Source organism: Hydra vulgaris, chromosome 09, assembly GCF_038396675.1.
Source record: "Hydra vulgaris chromosome 09, alternate assembly HydraT2T_AEP".
Lineage (NCBI taxonomy): Eukaryota > Metazoa > Cnidaria > Hydrozoa > Anthoathecata > Hydridae > Hydra > Hydra vulgaris.
In genome coordinates, this window is record NC_088928.1 from 30,724,393 (window position 1) to 30,739,741 (window position 15,349).

Below are 15,349 nucleotides of genomic sequence, written 5' to 3' on the forward strand. Positions count from 1 at the left end.
AAAATACACAAAATGGCCTCATAAAATGTCTGATAAAGTTACGCATGCTTACAAGCATGTAAAAGTGACAATATTGACCAATATTGACATGCCAATATTGGCCAATATTGGAATGCTAATATTGGCGCAATATTGAAATGCTAATATTGGCGCAATATTGGGTTTCTTCGACAATATTGGTACAAAACTGTGAAACAACATTGCGCAAATATTGAAATGCCAATATTTGCGCGATATTGGTTATCTTGGCCAATATTTGCCAAGATACCCAATATCTCGTTAATACCGCGCCAATATTGTTTGCTACTCGGGAGCATTCGCAGATTTTTTACAAATGGATTATAAGAAAATTTTCCAAAACTCCTTGGGATAGACCACTTTATGAGTGGCAGATTGAAGTCACTTTCTACTATACATGTAGAATCACATGTTGATGTAATCCTTTAAATTATCTTGCATAAGGCTTTGGTTTTTAATATATAAGTGGCTAAGCATGATTGCACATTCGTATCTTTTGGTCCTTGGAAGAGACAAACAGGTAGACTCGTGTAGTTTCTGTATTTTTTATTTTCTCTGGGACTTCGACGAGAATTTGCACTGAGCGGATATTATTGCGCACAAATATAAGTGCGCCACCACCTTTGCTACAGTCATGTAGAAATATTTTAAAATTATTGCCATTTAACAATAAGGAGTCAGGTGTTTTTTTATTTGACCAAGTTTCTGTTATAAGAACAGTGTCAAGGTTGCCATTTTGAAGCAGATTGTGTAGTTGGAAAAATTTGATTGATCAAGCGTTAAAGTTAGCACAGTTAACATTTTTCGAGGGGTTTTGATTTGTGTCAACTTTATTACTTTTATTTTAATGCTTTATATTGACTGTACTACAATCAACTAGAACCAATCAAAATTGACTGTACTGCAATCATAATTAATCAACCAAAATTGACTGTACTACATTCAAAGTGAACCAATTAAAATTGACTGTACTATATTCAATATAAATCATTTAAATAAAATTCACGAAATTGACTAAATTTACCAAGTAAACAAAATGCATTACCATTAAACGTAATATGCAATACCATTAAACGCAATATTGCATAAATGCAATATTGCATAAATTCAATATTGCATAAATGCAATATTGCATAAATGCAATATTGCAATATTGCAAAAACGCAATATTGCAAAAAAGCAATACCATTAAACGTAATATTGTTAATTCTACAATGATTTTAGAATTAACATAATTACGCTAAATAGTATTGTTTAATGTATTTGGTCTATTTGGTAAATTTAAAGACGTTAATTTTGACGTTAACTTTGACGTTAATTTTGACGAGAACCTTGCTTTAACAAAAAGGCATATTAGGTTTCATATTTACTTGTATTTCAATGTTTTTAATTTTTCTTTCTTTAAGTAAAGTTTTTATATGAAGTTTCTCTGCGTCGTTAAGATCTGGATTTATAATTACATCAGCAAATTCTGTTGATGATTTTATTAATTTAGCTGCGTTTAGAATGAAGTTTATGTAATATGGATCATTTAACTCTACTAAGACTGGGCTACTTGTGCGATGATCTGGTGGAGTTAATGTTGTTGAGATTGAGTTAGTTACTGTATGTTTGTTCATTTTTGGTTTCGGTTTAAAACTGTACACTTTCTGAATGTTGTTTCCATAGACTTGTATTGAATTACATTGTATTTGTATTGACTTGTATTGGTTTTACAACTTTTAATTTTTGGTCACTATTTAGATTTTTACTTTTTTGTTCAGGTATGCCAAATGTTATCTTATTATTTGCTCTTCTTTCTGTATCTTTAACAATAGTGATAGTTCTAGAAATGTTGAGTTGCTCAGGTAATTTATGTTTTGTTTTAAACAAATCACTTCAGTTCTTCAGTTTGTTTTTGCCCAGAGGTGGCGTTGATCTCAAAATATATGTATATATATATATATATATATATATATATATATATATATATATATATATATATATATATATATATATATTATATATATATGTACATATATATATATATATATATATATATATATATATATATATAAATATATATATATATATATGTACATATATATATAATATATATATATATATATATATATATATATATATATATATAATATATATATATATATATATATATATATATATATATATATATATATATATATATATATATATATATATATATATATATATATACATACATATATTGCAAATAACTACTGTTTTATCTATAATTAAACATTTAATTCTTCTCTTTCTTTAGTTTTTTATTTTGTTTCAAAAGAGCAGGGGGTAAGACTCTTGCTGTTTAATTTTTATTCTGGCGCTTATTAAAAGTATAATCCTATTGCTAATTACAACGAGATATTTTACCAAAAAAGCATAAATGCTACTGGATTTTGCTTCATTGCTTTAAAAACAATGTGCACTCTATGAAAAATTAAAAAATCGAATATTATTACTTGGAACATTTTTGGTATTATTAAAAGATCGTTTATTGTTTAGAAGACACCATTTTAAAAATACGGAAGTACAAAGACATATTTATAGAGACACATTCTATTAATAACCAAACCAAAATGTTAATTTGCTGGTATTTACTTCTTTGTATTAAAAATGTTACGTATTCTATGAAAAATTGAAAAAACAAATTTTATATTATGTTTCTTGAAGCACTTTAAGCATTATCAAAATAAAATTGCTTAAATGTTTTAAAAAAGGTTTTCTTGTCGCAGTATAAAAATATGGCAACATAAGGCCATATGTGCAATATGTTGTTTTTTTTTTGTTTGTTTTTTATTTAAATAAGTTTTAATGGCTAAAATGTAATTGAAATTCATTTTACTGTTTTAATAGATTAAAAAAATTATTTTAAATTTCTTATTCTTTTTGAGTCGTAAAAATGTGTAAAAGAAATTGACGTTGCCCTACATTTTGCTTCAACTCGTGGATATCGCCACTACAAAATAATGTGTATTGTTATTGGTATCTAATTTTATTTTCTGGTTTGCCACTGCAAGTTGCTTTTAACAATTAAATTGTTGTTTTTAAAAAAATTTTTAATCTATACTCTAAATAAAGAAATAAACAATTTTTACGAAAATTTTTAATACTAAAATTGTTTTAATCGTTGTCTAATTTTTAAAAATTTTTTTACGTTCTTTTTTTTACGATATGATGTTATACTCCATAAATGTTGAGTTTTTTTTTTCTATTACACTTTGTCATATTTCTATATTATTATATATGTAACACCATTGTAAACGTTAAAAGGTTTTTTTTTAAGATTTTTTAAAACACATTTTCATACAAATTTATAAGAATATATTATAATATCTAGTTGAAAGTATGATCTTTGTTTGTGTAACAAAAAGTTGTTCCTAAACTATAAGAAATACATCTATTTTTTTAGAGATATTTTTTGCAATTTCAAAAAATACAAAAACCACTCTAAACAAAAGTACCAAAGTAGCTAAACCACCATTTATCAAAATTTTAAAAAACTGTAATACGTCACATCCCCTCGTTATGACGCGAAGTTTAAAAGAATATAAAAACTTATTATAAAGTATAGGTTTTTTATATAACGGAAATTTCTAATTTAACTTTTTTATGATTTATTAATTTTTTATTCAAAAATACTTAATAATTTTTATTAGTCAAAATGATTCGTTAAAAGTTAGTCATAATTTTGTTAAATCATTTTTAACGAAATCATGTGGAGACGCTATGTTCAATTCCCACAGGGAAGATTCTTTACAGTCAATAAATAATTTTTTTTTCGTTGTTGGTTTTTCTATCTCTTTCTATCTAACTATATGTATATATATATATATATATATATATATATATATATATATATATATATATATATATATATATATATATATATATACATATATATGTATATATATGTATAAATCTTGTAAAATTTTACTTATATATTCACATTCTATTTGTAGCTAAAGATTTTTAAAAAATGATGCGACTAAAATTTATGATTGCGTTCGCTATATCATCAAATGTAATTTGCATTGCTAGCAGATATCAAAACCAAAAGAATCCAGTCGATGTATCAAGAGAGTCATTTACAGCAGCGGTATGTTGAAAATATTATTTTAACAAAATAGTAGTTAAATCAGACAGCGTTTATGTAATAACATAAAAAGTTACAATTTCAGAAATTACATTATTCAAAATTGACAACAAACTGTTTACAAAAATTATTGCCATTAAAGATACTTACTTTAAATAACTTGTTTTAAATAATGAAAATAGAAATAAGAATAAAATACTGAACTCATAAACTGAGAGATACTCTAACTTTGATTATCTTCCAATGTGGCAGCTAAATAATTCCGAACTGTTACAAAAGGCATAGGGTCTGTTACATCCATAATGAAACATATATAACAAATAATTAAATTTATATATTATAATATCAGTTTACAAATAAAAACCTGTATACAAAAATTTAAACAATTAAGGTCAAATCACTAATTAAAACATACTAATTTCACGTTTTTGTAGAGTTTTTTACATTAACGTACTCATCTGTTACAAGAATGCTCTTATGTAAAATATACGTAGAATAGTCGTCATTATTTTACGTAATTTGTAGTTATCGGATTTGCTGATATCTTGAATATGACCTTAGGAGCGACAAAAAGGTGACAAATTTTTCAGATCTGTCACACAATATAGGTCATAAGAAAGAACTTTTAAACGCCTAATAATGACTGAGGTGATATTTTATTCGTTTTCAAAGGTTTGATAAAGAATAGAGATTAAAATATATACAAGTAAATCTCTGATGCGCTGGTGTTTAAGTCCTTTGCTGGTTTGGCAGACTTGAATTTTTGATGGAATGAATTTATCAGTTAGAAAATCTTAAATAACAGATTAAAAATAATACTTTATTTTAAATGTCGTATTTTCAGTTGCTTGATCTTTGGATAGCAAATTTTCCAGGTCAACACTTGTCAACCTTTTTAAAACTTTTTAAACCTCTTATTTAAATTTTATTGGCTTTTATGGATATCTCTTAAATGAAACATCTTTTAAATATTTTTTTAAAAGTAACTTTTTGTATTTAAGGTGTTAAATAGAATGTACAAAAAGAAACTTAAATTCTACCAGGAAAGTATCAAACATACAACCGGACCAGGTTACGGCTTGATTGCTTAACATAATATTTAAAGGGTAGTTTACTTAAACAATAAAAAGTTCAAATCTTTATTATTTACAACCAATCTAGTGCTAAATGGACTTAGATCGAACTTAAACAAGAGTTAAATTTAACTAAATACTGTAGTATTGTATATATGAAATACGTTTTTATTCTTGTAATAAATAGAGAACATAATAAATAATTTTCGACAAATTATGTCTTATGCTTAATAAATATCTAGGCCGTAGACAACTTTTTTTGATGTTTGAGCTAAGCAACTTTGAAACATGAAAACTCCATATTTAAGTATGTTCATACATGTAATAAATGAGGATGCTATGCAAAAAAATTGCGATGATTGGAGACTGGGAACAACAAAAGCCCTAAAACATTAGCTCCCTAGCCCCAAATAGGAGGGCAATGAGTCAAATTTTTTTCTTTCGATCTCAAACTCAATTTATATTCATCGACGAATTTTAAATTTGATTCAATTATCTTTTGTTGTTCGGTTTTTATGAACTTATAAAGTTTACACCCCCCTCAAATTGAGGGGACTAGAAACTTTATAAGGTCACAAAATATTTGGGGCTGGGGGGCTAACGTTTTGGGGTTTTTGTTGTTCCCAGTCTCCAATCACCGCAATTTTTTGCATAGCATCCTCATTCCTCATATATATATGAATAAACTTAAATATGAAGTTTTCTTCATGTTTCAAAGATGCTCAGCTCAAACATCAAAAAAAAGTTGTCTTCGGCCTTGAATATAAATTTTTATTTTTTTTGGAAAAAGTTCTTTTTCTAAAAGAAAAAAATGCAGAAGTAAAGTTGAAAATTTTGAAACACTACTTTTTAAAATTACTACATTATATTTTATTAGATATAATATGTGTGTTTTTTTGTAAATGAAAAAAAATTTAAGAAAACTATGAGAGAAAAATATATAGTTTTTTTTATTTTTTGTTTTTAAATAAATATTGTACAAAAAGTTATATTAAAATCATACCAAGTAATTATTTGATTTTTATTATATTTTACTTTTTAATTCCTAATAGTGATTATAACCCCGAACCGATGGGAAAAGCGCTTCAGTGAATAAGTAATCATTGGAATCTTCCACTTTAAAGAAATTGTTTAGCCTAATACTCAGCAAAATAACTTTATATACTCCTTTGACAGTATGCTATATATTGTCAATGAAGGAATAACGTAAACGACTTGCAACATCTTTACTTGTTAAAGAAAGTGGGAGTTAAACTTTCACTAACACAGCACTTTTGTAAAGACATAGCTCGACTTTTTTGATACTTGCGTGATTAAGCAAATAAATAAACACCAATTACATTATATAATATTATACTAAAAAAATTGTAGTATTTCAAAAATTATTATAAACTTTTATCTATTTGTAATTTTTATAAACATGATTTAAAACTAATTATAATTGTATAGTTTTTATTAGTTTTATTTTGATTTTTTAGCGCAAAACAATTCTCCAGCTGTGCTCCAAAGATCCTTTATGTAAAAGTCAATATTTTGATTCACCTGCAGTACCCAATGCTTTTCATTCAACAAAAAGACGTTTAAAATCTAAGTACCAAAATATTCTTACTTACAGACTTTTAATGGATTTATTTCCTGAATAAAACACTTCACATTGTTAACCTAAATAATTTTTTTTTTTTTGAAGAAATGTTTTTCATTGAAAAACTAAACATTAATTAGTTTTTAATTTAGTTTATTTTGCTTGAAAAATTTAATTTTAATTAAATTATTTTAATTAATTTTAAATAATTAACTATTTTTTGTGGTTGTTTAAGTAAAATTCTTTTATTTGTACTAGCATTACGCTGCGTTAAAGCTCTGAATTTTCAATATAACTTGTTGCATAAGTTCGCCATATACGACTTTTTTAATTGGTTAGAAATATATATTTTTAAAAAAAGTTGAGGATAGTATAAAGGCAAATCTCAACTTTAAAAAAATTTTCAATATATTATTGTTATATAATCGATATATAATATAATATAGTCGATATATACTATAAAATATATATATATATATATTTTTTTTTTAAAAGTTGAAGTTAATATAAAGGGTAACCTCAACTTTAAAAAAAAAATTATCGATATATTATTGTTATATATATATATATATATATATATATATATATATATATATATATATATATATATATATATATATATATATATATATATTTGTTTTTACATGTATTTTACAATATATATATTGTAAAATACATGTAAAAACAAATATATATATATATATATATATATATATATATATATATATATATATATACATATATATATATATATATATACATGAATATATATATATATATATATATATATATATATATATATATATATATATATAGATATATATTAACGAAGAAAAAACAACTTTTTCTATGGTACTTTAAGTTTCATGCCAATACGGCAATCATCAGCCATTGAATATGAAATCAAAAACAAAAATACCCACTAAAAATTACAAAATGCTGTGATCTCCGGTGTCTAAAAAAGATTAGAGGAATTTATTCTTGTACCTGCATTTTGAAATCAACTGATTTTGTTTATTTAACAAGTTTTTACCTTTATATGTTAAAATAAGGAATTTTTCGTATAAGCAAAGATTGCAAATTTTTGACGAGGAGATAAGGATTTTTGATAAGGATTGTTACGTTTCACAATTATACCACTTAATTATACCACTTAATCAGGGATATAAACATTTCGTCTTTTATGTCCCAAATTTCTCTAGACAACTCGGTATCATTTTTATATTTATTAATGTTAAAAGATTTTAGTTAATTAGCATACCGAGATTTGAATGGAGTTTCGCATAAGCCAAAATATACTTTTTCTTTGTAGTCAGGTTTATTTGACGACCCGGTGGCTTAAACGATGTTCTTCGTCAAACACTGATCGTTCATGGGGCAGATGGATTATTTGGTACAGTTGCATGTTTTTCCCTCATCTTTACATTGGGTATATAATATCCTGTGATTGTGCGAATTAATGATGGACTTGATATTTGGCATACATGAGTAGCTTATGATATTTTTAATGGTATTTAGATTAAATATCTTGCAAAGTTTGTGACCAACCGGAAGTGCAGGTCTACCATATTTAAAAAACGACTGTCTATTTTTGTTGCAACATTGGTACTGAATGGTGGGTTGTACCAGATTATATTTCGCTTGTGATTTTTAAATGGGATCGGTTTTTTTATTTGAATGGTAAGCAAATTTGAAGATAAAACTTGATTTAAATAATGCATTATGATAAGGAGGAATGAATTGTTTAAAAATATTTATGTTTGAAGAAATTGGTTGACAATCTTAGTTCGATAGTTTGAGGAAGACTTTTTAGTATGCTAGGAGGGTGGAGTATGCTAGAATCAGCATTTGTATAACTGATGGTATTACCAGACTTGCAGTAAGGTTGGAAAGAACTTTCATTAAGATTTAAGGTGATGTCCACATTATTAACAATTTTGCTATTAAGTATGTCTTTTAGCGATGTAAAGATCCCACTACACAGTATTTTGTAATTTTTAGCGGGTTTTTGTTTTGTTTTGATTTTGTATTTAATGGCTGATAACTGCCGTACAGGCATGAAACTTAAAGTACCATAGAAAAAGTTGTTTTTTCTTCGTTAATATTCATATTTATATATTTGTCACTCTTTTACGACAATGAGTTTTGTTTATTATTATATGTCTGAAAATGATTTAATTCATCGAGTTAAAATTATTAAATTTTGTAAAGTGAGCAACAAGTTTCAAGAAAAGCTTTCTAGCGATAAAAAATCTTGGCGCTTATCACATAAAACTTTAACTCAAGCCGACAAAACCTTCAATATGTACAGAATTTTCAAAGAAGAGTACAACCAGCTCCTTATATAAAAAGGCCTTATATAAAATATTTAAAGTAGACACCTTAACTAATCATGATGTTTTCATCAGAATTGAATTAAATGGCACCTCCAATTGTTTTGTCACTTCAAAAGACTACAAGCATAATTTTTTAAACAATCCTACAGTTCGGCTACTAAACCCTGCAAAAAACGAAGTGGGAAGAATTTTTAAAGTTCTATCAAAAATATATATGGTAGTGTCACAGTTATTAGCATGACTCAATTATTGGCACTTTTCATTTTTTTCAAAAAATTTTATAGCTATTTATAGTTGATAAGTAAAAAATTATCACCGTATAAACAGAATAACCTATCGTCTACTCTTTGAGCTAAAAAATTTTGCTGGTTGTCAATTTTTTTATAAAAATTTTTATTTAAGAAAGTAAAAAACGCAATAATTTGCCGAAAACGTTAACCTCGATACGGTTTTCGTTTCTGAAGAAGATGAGAATATTATTTTGATTCAAAAAGTCCAAAATGGCACCAAAGGTAATATGAATTGTTGTTTAAAAGTTAACACAGTAATTTTTATATTACAATAAAAATTTCCTGAGTTGTTCTTTTTTTAAATTTGGGTGCCAATAATTGTGACAACAACTCAAACATTGGCATGGCAATATTTTTAATTGGATATGTTTATAACTTTTTTTTTTTTTTCTAGCTTTTGTTTTCAATATTGATTATATTTAAGTTTTTACTAAATAATACAAAAATCAAAGAATTCTATTAACAACAGACAAGTTAAGATAAAGCAGTATGACAATAGAAGCATGGAGCGAGCGATTGACTTAAAAAATTGGAGATGTCTATCAAATCAGCTGCAAAAAAATATAATGTTCCTCGCAGTACTCTACAAACAAAATTATCTGGTTTAAGCAGTCTAATGTGTTGGCCTGGACCAGAACATACTTTGCCACTATTTATAGAAGATGCAAGTGAGAAGTAGCTTATTGAAATGTCAAGAAGAGGATTTCCTCTAAAAACAAATGACTTACAACTAATAATTTTAGAAATATTACATAAAAGCTCGCACCATACTGTATTTAAAAATGGTATTTTTTCTAGAACTTGGGCATACAGATATCTAAAAAGGCACCCTAACTTGAAGTCTAAAACATCAGAGCATCACTCTTTAGGTCGGTCCAGTGTCACCAAGGAAAACTTTCCTTTATTATTTAAAAGAGTTATTTAAATGTTGGTCGAGGAAAAAATACTAAAAGTTCCATTTCTAATAAACCTATAAATAAAAGAAAGAAACGTCTAGTGTATGCTCTATCTACACAAGAGTATAGACAAACACTAACAAATAAAGTCAATAGATCAATAGTCAATAGATCAATAAAATGAAAATTGGATTTGTAATTTTGGCAAGGCAAATTATGATAAAGAAATAAGATCAAAGTTGCGGGTGAACTGTGATACATGTCATTGTGCTGTGCACCTAAACTGAATATCTGAGGAGCACAAAAGGCTGACAAACATAAAAAAAATTATTAAAAGAAAGAACTTTCCTTTTGCGTGCCAAGAATGCACTTAAATAAATAACTTTATTTCTTTAAATTCTCTTTAATTTTGTGGTTTTAATTGATAAAACACTTTTATTATATATATGTATTTAATATACGATATACTTATTAGTTATTGTACAAACAAAAACAAAAATTTAAAACGAAAAAAAATAATCGATGTTTAGGTTCTCTAGATCTGGATTCAAATTGATGCCAATAATTGAGTCGCGCGTGCCAATAATTGAGTCAAAGTGCCAATAACTCGGGACAACGAGTCAACTTACTTATAATGTGAATATATACTAGATTTTTTGCGCAAATGAAAAATTAAATGTGTCAGGTCATTTACAAGGTATTTAACTAATATTGTGCCAAATTTGAAAAAGTTTCATTCACTGTTACGATTTTTGTACAGAAATTAGTATCAAAAATAGCGTTAAGGTGCCAATAACTGTGACACTACCATAGTGATCTTAGAAAAAAAGTTTGCATCAATCAATGGCTAAACTCAAAGTACATTATAGATTGGTTTCAAAGTTATAAAGAAAAGCATCTATACAAGTTCTTAATTTTTGATATAACTGATTTTTATCCTTCAATTAATGAAAATTTACTGAACAATGCTATAGCCTTTGCTGAAAAATACTTAATTATACAATAAGATGAAAAAAGTTAATACATCACGCCAGGAAATCATTATTATTTAATAATGGTGAAGCCTAGATTAAAAAATGTGGAGTTTCATTTGATGTCACCATGGGTGCCTTTGATGGCGCAGAAGTTTGTGAGTCAGTTGGAATATTTATCTTTTTTCAATTATCGCAGTTTTACAATAAAGATGAATTCGGATTGTATAGAGATGATAGTCTAGCAGTGTTTAAGAACCCGAGTGGCTAACAAATGGAAAAAAATTAAAAAGCTCTATGTGAAAAATTTTTAAAAGAATTATCTTCTTATATTCCTCAGCTTTATTTTTAAAATTGTTAATTATCTGGACTTAACGTTAAATCTTAATGACAATTTTTTCCAACCTTACTGCAAGCCTGGTAATTCCATTAATTATATAAATGCTGATTCTAACCACCCCCTAGCATACTAAAAAGCCTTCCATCGTTTATCAAGCCACCGGGTCGTCAAATAAACCTGACTACAAAGAAAAAGTATATTTTGGCTTATGCGAAACTCCATTCAAATCTCGGTATGCTAATTAACTAAAATCTTTTAACATTAATAAATATAAAAATGATACCGAGTTGTCTAGAGAAATTTGGGACATAAAAGACGAAATGTTTATGTCCCTGATTAAGTGGTATAATTAAGTGGTATAATTGTGAAACGTAACAATCCTCATCAAAAATCCTTGTCTCCTCGTCAAAAATTTGCAATCTTTGCTTATACGAAAAGTTCCTTATTTTAACATATAAAGGTGAAAACTTGTTAAATAAACAAAATCAGTTGATTTCAAAATGCAGGTACAAGAATAAATTCCTCTAATCTTTTTTAGACACCGGAGATCACAGCATTTTGTAATTTTTAGTGGGTATTTTTGTTTTTGATTTCATATTCAATGGCTGATGATTGCCGTATTGGCATGAAACTTAAAGTACCATAGAAAAAGTTGTTTTTTCTTCGTTAATATATATATGTATATATATATATATATATATATATATATATATATATATATATATATATATATATATATATATATATATATATATATATATACATATATATATATATAAACTAGAAAATTACTTATCAAAAATGTTTCATTTAAAAATATGTTTCATCAATAAAGACTTATCAGAAATGGCATTTCTGATGAGTCTTTATTGATTTTGTTACTTTTTTATTTAACAAAAATTGTTGATAAGTGATTTTCTACTAATTCATCATTGCTCTGTTCTTTTAAGAACATTGAGCACTCTATATTGTAGAATACATTTAAAAAACAAATATATATATATATATATATATATATATATATATATATATATATATATATATATATATATATATATATATATATATATATATATATATATATATATATATATATATATATATATATATATATATATATATATATATGTATATAATATTGTTTGTTTTATAGGTTTTATGTTTTATAAGGTTTGCCTCATTTTAGGAATATAAAAAATCTCAGGCGGTATTCACATTTGTGCAAACGGTGGAGCGTTAACCAATCTTTTTTCTCTCGCTACGTTATTTAAAATAAATATAAAAAAAAAGATCTTTTTAAAGTTTTATTTTGCTATACTTCATAATGTATTTTAATAAAGTATTTAAAAAAAAGCATTATTAGGTCTCTTTTTTAAAAATTAAATTTATGTTCATTGAAAAAAAAAGTAACAACAGTAACCTTGAATAGACAGCAATTGTAAGACATGATCCATAATTTTTCAAATTATGAATCATGTCTTACTTGCAACTATAAATAGCATTATGTAACACTATATTTTTCTTTGGATTCAAAATGTATTATTTTAATTGCTTACGTCTAACGACTGTTTAAAAAGCGACTACATTTGATTTTATGCAAAAGCATTGATTTTATTACCTCAGCACAAAGTAAATTCGCTTTTATTAGAACAAAACTAGAAAAACTTTTTTTTATTCGGTTTTTTAAGAAACAATTGCATAATGAATAGACAACATTTGAATTGAATAGACAGCAATTGCATGTTGAATAGATAATAATTGCATATTAAATAGACAAAGAGAGTTAAAAAACTACTTAAAAGCTTCAGAAATAAATTAATTTTATAGGTTCGCAAGTGTAAATTTTAGGTGCTACGAAGTAGCACCTAAAATGCAGTACCTTACCATGTTTTTGTTATATAGTCCCTAATAAAAACGTTTAAAATATATTATTTTAAATAAAAACGTTTGCCTTGCTTATCTGAGTAAGCTCCTACGTTCTCCTTCGAGATGTGCTTCGAGTATATAGAGTGAGTTTATGCATCTCATCTTGGCTTAATTCTTTAATGATAATCTGCATCAACTTCACATGTTTTCAGCTTTTCGGTTACCTAGGAAGCCATAAACAACCGCAACAAAATTGTTCCTAGCCGTTCTCTCTATTCTGTTAATGAGCTTGATTAACTTATCACAATCTGTGATCTTCATAAGATATAGTCCTTTGAAGAGATAAGTTCTAATCTCAGCCTCGAATAGCTCCGAAAAAAGATCTTTACGATACTTTAAAAGTCTTGTTAAGTGAACTCGGTCTGTTGTTGCAAATTCTTTCTGTAATTTGTCCCAGAGATAAAGAAAATTCGGAAATTTTGTGAAACCGCCTTAAAGGCCAATGAGGAGTGACACTATTTTGATGACTCTGATAACCTCCCGTAGTCGCCATATTGAGATGTTCAGAGTCATTAACACTGCTTTTAAGACCCCTGGAGAGACACAGTTCACTCGAATTACACAGAGATTCCAATTAATAAGCTTTTAAAGGATCGGTCTTATTGTTGCAAAAACACGCCCATCTTTCTGACTGAAAAAGTTCGTATATTTTTGTTGACATTTTCTCTGACTTAAACTGTGACTCAAACTTTCCGCTGATGTTTGATAGTCGTGATTTTTTTGGCTTTGATATTTGTGACTCAAACTTTCCGCTGTTTGAGCTTAGAAGCTAAGTTTTAACTTGAGAAAACCTGAGTAGATTGATAACATCTTTCTGGTTAGAGGAGTATAGGCTCCTCACTCAACCGCACCGGCAAAACTGTAATTTATATCTTCAATACCTTTGTCGTTGTCGGACTAGTTGCTTTCTCTGAAGATATTTAAATAAAGATTGATGGCAAGTTGGCACTGTATGGTATTGAGGAAACGAACGAAGGAATGTCTGAACAAATAGTTTAAGAGACATTTGCGTCTGAGTGACCAATTCAGAAGTATCAGATGTTTAAGTACCCCGTTGCCAAAGTCAATTACATATAACTAATTATACAAATTTGAAAGCAGGAAAGTTAAGATATCACCTAAAACAAGGTATAATATTAATATATAACATTATTTTTTATAGTACTATTATATAGACTGTCAGTTGCAACGTCTTAAAACGAACTACACGTCAAAGACTCACCTCCCAACTAACCTTCAAAAGTTTTCTTGCAACATTCACGTATATTTTGCCGTTCATGCAAAAAAAAAAAAAAAATACAAAGAAACGCTTACATAAAGTTAAAAAAAAACAAAAAACAATTTATATAAACAGACTGGGACTCAAAGAAGATATGGATGACCAAAGTCATCACAATCTTTTCATAGAACCCCTATTTAGGCTTTTAAAAAGTTTTAAAGTAAAATAAAATTGTTAAAAAAGTTATATAAAAATTCGTTAAAATATGAAAAAATGAAAAATATGCTTCCCCGTTATATATTTAGAGTAAAAGGAAATAAATAGAATAAACTCTTTTAAATATAAGTTGAGTCGAGTAATAAATATAACATAAAACAAGAAATTAAGTTTAACAAAAAAATCTTTCAAAAAGGTTTGTTTATTAAATTTTAAGGCTATCATTTGATTTCAAATTTTCTCTTTTTAAATGAAACTTAAATGAATTTACTGATTTCACCATATTGAAATGACTATTTTAAAAGCTGCTCTGTGTAGGCCCTCGGTATGTTATGCTGTACTCTCTATATTTTGTTAATTTACGAGGC

At 26.5% G+C, this 15,349-nt stretch overlaps 1 long non-coding RNA gene across 1 annotated transcript; it reads left to right on the forward strand.

The window, feature by feature from the left end:
- Window positions 1–3,969: 3,969 nt before the first annotated feature.
- LOC124810858 (uncharacterized) lies at window positions 3,970–6,926 on the forward strand. The gene is made up of 2 exons (XR_010641056.1): window positions 3,970–4,135; window positions 6,684–6,926. It is a non-coding gene; the product is annotated as an uncharacterized LOC124810858 (long non-coding RNA).
- The last annotated feature ends 8,423 nt before the right edge of the window (window positions 6,927–15,349 follow it).